This window comes from Cebus imitator, unplaced genomic scaffold, assembly GCF_001604975.1.
Source record: "Cebus imitator isolate Cc_AM_T3 unplaced genomic scaffold, Cebus_imitator-1.0 Scaffold353, whole genome shotgun sequence".
NCBI lineage: Eukaryota > Metazoa > Chordata > Mammalia > Primates > Cebidae > Cebus > Cebus imitator.
Genome location: NW_016107668.1, coordinates 115305 through 123164, shown reverse-complemented (window position 1 = coordinate 123164; position 7860 = coordinate 115305). Strand labels below are relative to the sequence as shown.

The window sequence follows — 7860 nt, the reverse complement described above, 5'->3', positions numbered from 1 at the left end:
CCTGGGGACACAGAAACGCACAGGACATGGTCCTGAACCCCATGGAGAGCAGCCCTCAGCACTGAGCCACGGACGGCTCCTGGGGACACAGAAACACACAGGACATGGTCCTGAACCCCATGGAGAGCAGAACTCATAAGGAGACAGATAATTAATTATAATACAGTGTGATAACTGCTGACATAGGCAGGAACATATAATCTTTCATTACATTTCCTATTTCTCTGGCACCTAAGTAGAGTGCAATGCAGTGTGTAAAATGTACTCCCCTGCTCCCTTAGAACAGCCCTGAATTAACTGTTCCTTCAGAAGCCTGGGGCCACACGGTTCTATCACATCACTGGTTATAGTTATCAGTCCAGGTCAGACAGAGGGGAGAAAAGAGCTATGACCTGGCTCTGGATTCATCACTAAGGAATTCACTCTCTACCTATGTGAAGGAAGAAACTCTCATGTCCTTGCCCTCAAGGGGCTGTTGGTCTGCTGGGGGAGAGAGAAATGTGACATACTTGCCCTCAAAGCTTTCTAGATCCAACAGGGCATAGTGAGAACAAGGTGAAGTCTTCATTAAAGTGCAGTGTGTGTGTGTGTGTGTGTGTGTGTGTGTGTGTGTGTGTGTGTGCATGCATGTGTGTGTTGAAGGAGGAGGGGGAGGGAGGAGGTTTCTTGAGCTGTGAGTTGGGCAGTGTCTTAGTCCATTCTCACACTGCTATAAAGAACTCCCTGAGACTGGGTAGTTTATGAAGAAAAGACATTTGACTCTCAGTTCTGCTGGCTTTACAGGAAGGATGCTGGGGAGGCCTCGGGAAACTTACAGTCATTGTGCAAGGTGAAAAGGAAGCAGGCACATCCTCACATGGCAGAGCAGGAGAGACAGAGCATGAATGGTGAGCTGCAGCATGCTTTTAGGGAACCAGATCTCATGAGACCTCATTCACCATCATAAAAACAGCAAGGGGATGTCTGCCCCACGATCCAGCCACCTGCTACCACGCCCCTCCTCCAGCACTGAGGGTTGCAAGTCGACATCAAATTTGGGTAGAGATACAGAGACAAACCATATCATTTGGCCCTTTCCAAAACTTGTGTCCTCCTCACATTTCAAAACACATTCCTGTATTTCCAACAGTCCCCCAAGGTCTTATCATTCCAGCATTAACTCAGAAGGGCAAGTTCAAAGTCTCATCTGAGACAAGGCAAGTAGCTTTTCCTATAAGCCTGTAAAACAAACAAACAAAAAAATTAGTTACTTCCAAGATACAATAAGGGTATGGGCATTGGGTAAATGCTCCTATTCCATAAGGGAGAAATCGGCCAACAAAGGGGCTTCAGGCTCCACGCAACTCCAAGACCCAGCAGGGCTGTCATTAAATCCTAAGCCTCCAAAATAGTCTCCTTTGATGCCGTGTCTCATATCCGGGCCACACTGATGCTACCACGGCCTGGGCAGCTTCACCCCTGTGGGGCCACAGAGTACAGCCTTGTGGCTACTTCACAGGTTGGCATTGAATGCCATGAACGCAGTGCAAGCTTCAATCCACCATTCTGGAATCTGGAGGATAATGGCCCTCTTCACAGCCACTAGGCAGTGCCCCAGTGGGGACTCTGTATTGGGGTTCCAACCCCGCATTTCCCCTCCACACTCCCTAGTAGAGGCTCTGCATGAGGGCTCTGCCTGGGCATTCAGGCGTTTCCATGCATCCTCTGAAATCTAGGCAGAAGCTCCCAAATCTCAGCTCTTACTTTTTGTGTATGCACAGGCTTAACACCATGTGGAAATTGCCAAGGCTTATGGCTTGCACCCTCCAGAGCCGTGGCCTGAGATGTACCCGGGGCCCTTTGAGCCATGGCTGGACTGGAGCAGCTGGGACACATGTAGCAGTGTCCCAAGGCTGTGCAGAGCAGTGGGGCCCTGGGCCCAGCCCTCCTAGGCCTTAGGCCTGTGTTGGGAGTGGCTACGTGAGGGTCTCTGAAATGCCTGCCTGGCATTTTCCCCAGTGTCCTGGTTATTAATCTCTGGCTCCTCTTTGCTTTTGCAAATTTATGCAGCAGGCTTTAATTTCTCCCCTGAATATGGATTTTTCTTTTCTACCACTTGGTCAGGTTGCAATTTTTCCAAACTTCTATGTTGTGCTTCACTTTTAAATGTAAGTTTTAGTTTTAGATAATCTCTTTGCTCATGAATATAAGCATATACTTTCAGAAGCAGTAAGGCTACATCTTGAACACTTTGTTGCTTATAAATTTCTTTGCCCTAAATCAACCACCTCTCTCAAGTTCAAAATTCCACCGATCTCTGGCGCAGGGGCACGGCGCCTCCGTCCTTTTTGTTAATGCATAGCAAAAGTGACGGCTGCTTCAGCTTCCAAAGTTCCTCATCCCTGTCGAGACCACCTCAGCCTGGGTTTCATTGTCCGTATCATGATCAGCATTTTGATCACAACCATTTAACAATTCTATAGGAAGTTCCAAACTTTCCCTCATCTTTCCTTCTTTTTCTAAGCTCTCCAAACTGTTCCAACCTCTGCCTGTTACCCATTTTCAAAGCTGTTTCCACATTTCACGAATCTTTACAGCAAGGCCCCACTTCTCTGGTATCGATTTTCTGTATTAGTCTGTTCTTGCATTGTTATAAAGAGCTACCCGGATGGGGTGGTTTACAAGGAAAAGAGGTTTAGTTGACTCACAGTTCTGCAGACTGTACAGGAGGCATCACTGGGGAGGCCTCAGGAAACACCATCATGGATCAGGAGAGAGAAAGAGTAAAGAAGGAGCCACACACGTCTCAACAACAAACCTCTTGAGAACTCACTCACTATACTCAGAACAGCAAGGGGACGTCTGCCCCCATGGTCCAGTCACCTCTCATCAAGCCCTCCTCCAACATGGAGGTAACATTTTGACAAGAGTTGCGTACGGACAAAGAGCCAGACCGTATCAGGAGGTGAATAAATATTTACCAGGTTGACAAATAGACACACAAAAAAGGTATTCCAGGAAGGATGGATCTGGAGGTCCAGGCCTGATAGCTGATCATGTGGAGATGTAGCCAAGTGGGCTGGTGCTGCATCAGAAGACACAGAATGTGTCCTCACAGCAAGTACATGACAGGCTTAGCACTCCAAAAGTCGGGTCCCAGGGGGTAAAGCACAGAGTGGTGTATCCAGGTGGACTTCACCCAAGAGATGCCACAGGAAGCTGCCAGGCCTTAGACACCAGAAAAGCCTGCAGAGTAAACATCATCTCATCTCTGCAGGGAGGGCGGTGACAAGGCAAGGTAGAGACTTTAGGAAGCACAGATCCTGGGCACCTGGAGGGTGGAGGGCCACACAGGAGCCTCAGGGTTATCAGCAGACATCCACGCCTTTTGGCAGGTTAGGGAAGGATTTGAGGAGTCAGTGCTGGAATACTGAGAATGTGAAGGAAAGTATGCTGAGATCCATCGACAGGGCAAAGGGGATAGCTTCTCCAAATGCTGAAGCTCCCCGTGGCCTGGTTTGTCCGGGTCTGGCTCAGGAACCACAAGAAGCACATGTGGAGACGGGGCACGGCAGAGGCAGAACGGGCCTGGCTCAGGAACCACAAGAAGCACATGTGGAGACGGGGCATGGCAGAGGCAGAACGGGCCTGGCTCAGGAACCACAAGAAGCACATGTGGAGACGGGGCACGGCAGAGGCGGAATGGGCCTCTCTTCTTGAGTCACCACCTCCACCGCGTGACTCCTTTTCAGGACTTAGAGTGAGTTCCTGATGCCTCAAACTTCCCTGAGAGGCCAGCGGGGGCCTTCTGATTGGACCCATGTTTCCTCTACAGTCTTATTTCTCACTTTGAAAATAGATTTGAGAAATGTTCCCAGACCACAGCAGGCTCATCCCTAGCTAGGCTGTTGATTTCCCTCTGTTTCACTTTAAGTGGCTGGAATGACTTCTTCACCACTCAAGGGAACTAGGCAGCCAGTGGAGCCCCGTGTCCCTCCCACTCTTACCTTCAGCTGTTTTCTCTCGAGCATTTCCAGGCCGATGTAGCCCACGCGGACAGCATACTTACTTCTCCTACGTGAATGCACACTGTTTAACACCTAATTATTCCCAGGTTGTTTAGAAGATGCTAGCTTTATCTCCTTAGACAGATAATAAGCTACTCCAATAACAAGGGAAGAAAACAATAGTAAGGAAGCAAAAGTTTCTTTTTCTCCCCATTTTCTGAGCCTTCCCTAGTACTTAGCACAGCACTGCAGAACCATATAGGGCTAAATACAGGCATATAACTTGGCCATAGAATTGAAGTAGTTTAGAGACATCGATTTGAGTTCCACTGGACACGTAATAACTTATATTTGGCTGAAAAATATGTAGATCCTTCTTTTCATTCCAACCACTCATATTAGTTCTCATGGTTTATCATGGAGTGTTTTTTTTTTAATCCACCATGATCATTTTTGGCATTTCCTGGTACATTTCATGTGAGTTTTAGGCTTTCTGCCACCACCATCAACAAATTTGAGTAGAGTAAGGCCAGAAACAGTGACAGGTAATAAGCATAAAGTGTTTTCCTTGTAGTTCAAAGCATTTGCTCTGCTGTGCTATAAAACTTGGACCTGCAAAGCCCTTGGGAGACTGAGCTTTTTAAAACCGCTCTCGGCTGCTTTGCAGATACCAGCAGCCCTGTGCTGTCAGCCGCGGTCGGCCCCACTGTGTTCTTCCCCGTCCCCGTCAATGGCAAGCACTCAGGCTGCATCTCCTTCAAGCTGTTTGCAGAAAACTTTCATGCTGTGAGCACTGGAGAGAAAGGATTTGGTTACAAGGGCTCCTGCTTTCACTGAATTATTCCACGTTTGTGTGTCAGGGTGGTGACTTCACACGCAGTAATGGCACTGGTGGCAAGTCCACCTATGGGGAGAAATTTGATGATGAAAACTCCGTCCTGAAGCGTACAGGCTCTGGCATCTTGTCCGTGGCAAATGCTGGACCCAACACAAATGGTTCCCAGTTTTTCTTCTGCACAGCCAAGATGGAGTGGTTGGATGGCAAGCATGTGGTCTCTGGCAAGGTGAAAGAAGGCATGAATACTGTGGACGCCACGGAGCACTTTGGGTCCAGGAATGGCAAAGCCAGCAAGAAGATCACCATGGCTGACTGTGGACAATTCTGATAAGTCTGACTTGTGTTTTACCTTAACCACCAGACCATTCCTTCTGTAGCTCAGGAGAGCCCCCTCCACACCGTTTGCTCACAGTACCCTATAATCTTGGTGCTTTTGTTCCCTTTGGTTCCCTGTTTCCTCATTCCCTTCCATGCCTGGCTATGTTGGAGAGTTAAGTTTATGATTATGAAATAAAAACTACATAACAACAAAAACAAAAATCATTCTCATTTCTGTTCTGAGTGCTGAGGCTGTCTGTAAATGAGAAAGAGAAAAAACTTGCTTGATGCTAGCTCCAAGTAAAAATGAAAGGCCTATCAAGGATCATGATGGGTTTTGGAAGACAGTTGGTGAGGTTTGGGTGGTCGTAGTCACTCTGCTCAGCTCTTTAATTTCACCAAAGTCTGGATGCGTATGTTACGACTACCTCTGTTTTATAGAAGTCTAAAGTGCCTCAGAATTGCCTGTGACATGGGGACGCAACACAAAGGTGGCACTTGGGCAGAGGTTGCAGCTGTGGCATCTCAGTCACATTCACCAAATGCCAGCATGGGTTGGAGCTGTCGGTGCACAGTCCTTTTGAGGTGGTGTGAGAAGTAGAGGTCTGGGGTGGGCAGGCCTACTGTGGATTCCACCCACAGCTTCCTGGCTTTGTGACTGAGAGCAAATGACTTGACCTTTCTGTCAGTTTATTCATCAGAACAATGCAAGGTGCTGATAAAGCTTCCTTTGCAAGATAACCTATATTCATATATGGCCCAGCACAACGTCAGACACTAGCAGACACCCAGTAGATGTAGCTATAATTATTTCAAAGAATATAGTTCATGGGACTAAGTTGGGAAGAAACATAATATTGAGGAAAAAAAACTTAGGAGCAAAATCTGGTTTTCAATTCTGGTTCTTCTACTTATTATCAGCAAAGGTTTGTAAGTTACACATCAACTCTAGGCTTCAGTTCCCTCATACGTGAAGTGAGGGTAGTAAGAGCACCTACCTTAAACGACCATCATGCAGATTCAAGGAGCAAAACATGTAAACCCCACGAGTCGTTCCTGGGATATTGGTAAGCACATAATGAATAGTGACTATTGTTATTTCACATTCAATCTTGAAGAACAATTATTTCTCAAAGCCTGTTTCTCTATGATGTATCCAGGGAATCAAAGGTGAACATTATTCTTACAGAGAGAGGGTGAGAATTTTATGAGTGATATGCTAACAAATGTTTAAACATTAGTGAACTATACCCACGCCCCCACTAGTAAAGTCCTCATCTGTAGTGTTTGCTGATTTCCATGGTATAAACACTACCAGTGTGAGGTCAGTGAACACAGAGCTGGCAGGAGATACTAACTGGATTTTTTCATCTTCCTGAACCCACATAATACACAAGAGCTATGAAATCACATTGTCTAGGTTGCTCCATGTGATATACCAATAATATATATTTATAGAAAGTCTATGACTGTGGTGAAGTAGTCACAGGACAGGGAATCAAGGACTTGGGTTCTAGTCCTAAATCTTTAGAAATGCTGTGACCTTGGAGAAGTCACTTAACCCCTTTAAGACTCAACTAAGTCTGAAACCTAGAGAGTTTCTAAGACTCTTTCCAACTGTAAAAGCCAATAATTAATAATTCTACAGATATAGCTTCCCATTGCTTAGTCCTAGGTCACATGTCTTTTTTATCTAGAGACAAAATGGACAGAATGGATTTTAACAAGCTCTGTAGGAAAAAATAAAAGTCTTTTATCTTTATAGATCCTGGTGAATATTTGTTCTCTGTGAAAGGGATTTTATTGATCATTACAAAAGTCCATTCTGAAAAGAGCCTCACTAGTGATTAGATATTTCAATTAAGTGAGTCTTACTTTCATTTCATGCTTGTCATGTGATTTAATGAAATAATACTACACAGGGAAGGTGTTTAAAGGGCATAAAGTGCCGCCCACTGTTAAGGTGTTAACTTAAACAGGTCTTTTCTACATTTCAAAAATGTAGCTATGCTAAAACCAAAGCAAGTTTAATCATCTTTTTAACATCACTTCAAGCTGCACTATGTGCTGTTTGTAATATCTGCCCACAAAATAAATGTTTTCATGCAAAATGATGCCATATTTTACATAATTAATGATCGAAAATTTATGTACAAATCTGATGCTTTGCAAAGGAATATATTAACAAACAAAGGAATGTTTGTTAATATATGAAATTAAAACTTACTATAAGTCAATTTTAGTTTGTTTTGTATAAGAATCATGCTATCAGACATTTCAGTGCTCCTGGCACTGAGATATTTAGAATACAACCAAACAGAGATAAAATGTAAATGTAAACATACAAAAAATTATCTTTGATTAAAAAGGGAAATGTGTCTAAACAAAAAATTTTAAAGGATGCAAAGGTTACTGTTAAGTAGTTTTTCTAGCTTAGACGTTTATGCCAAAAATCCATCAACAATTTTCTTTCCTTTTTGCAACAGCAATGCTCAAAAGCATTATTTTGGAAACACCAAAGCAATCCACTGATTTTGTTATTTCACAGTAACTGTGTGTTCTTTCAGTGAACTATCTATCAACAGTTAGGACTGAACTAACTAGATGATTTTACTTGCTATCTATCTACACAGATATGTAAGACACTTTTAGACATTGAGGGGATATAGAAATGGATCCGATTGCATCCTGTAATGAGGTGGTTGGTGGCCTCCGCAA

General features: G+C 44.6%; 1 pseudogene; it reads left to right on the top strand.

Annotated features, from left to right (window-relative positions):
- The first annotated feature begins 4429 nt into the window (after window positions 1-4429).
- LOC119467932 lies at window positions 4430-5152 on the top strand (annotated as a pseudogene).
- Window positions 5153-7860: the final 2708 nt, after the last annotated feature.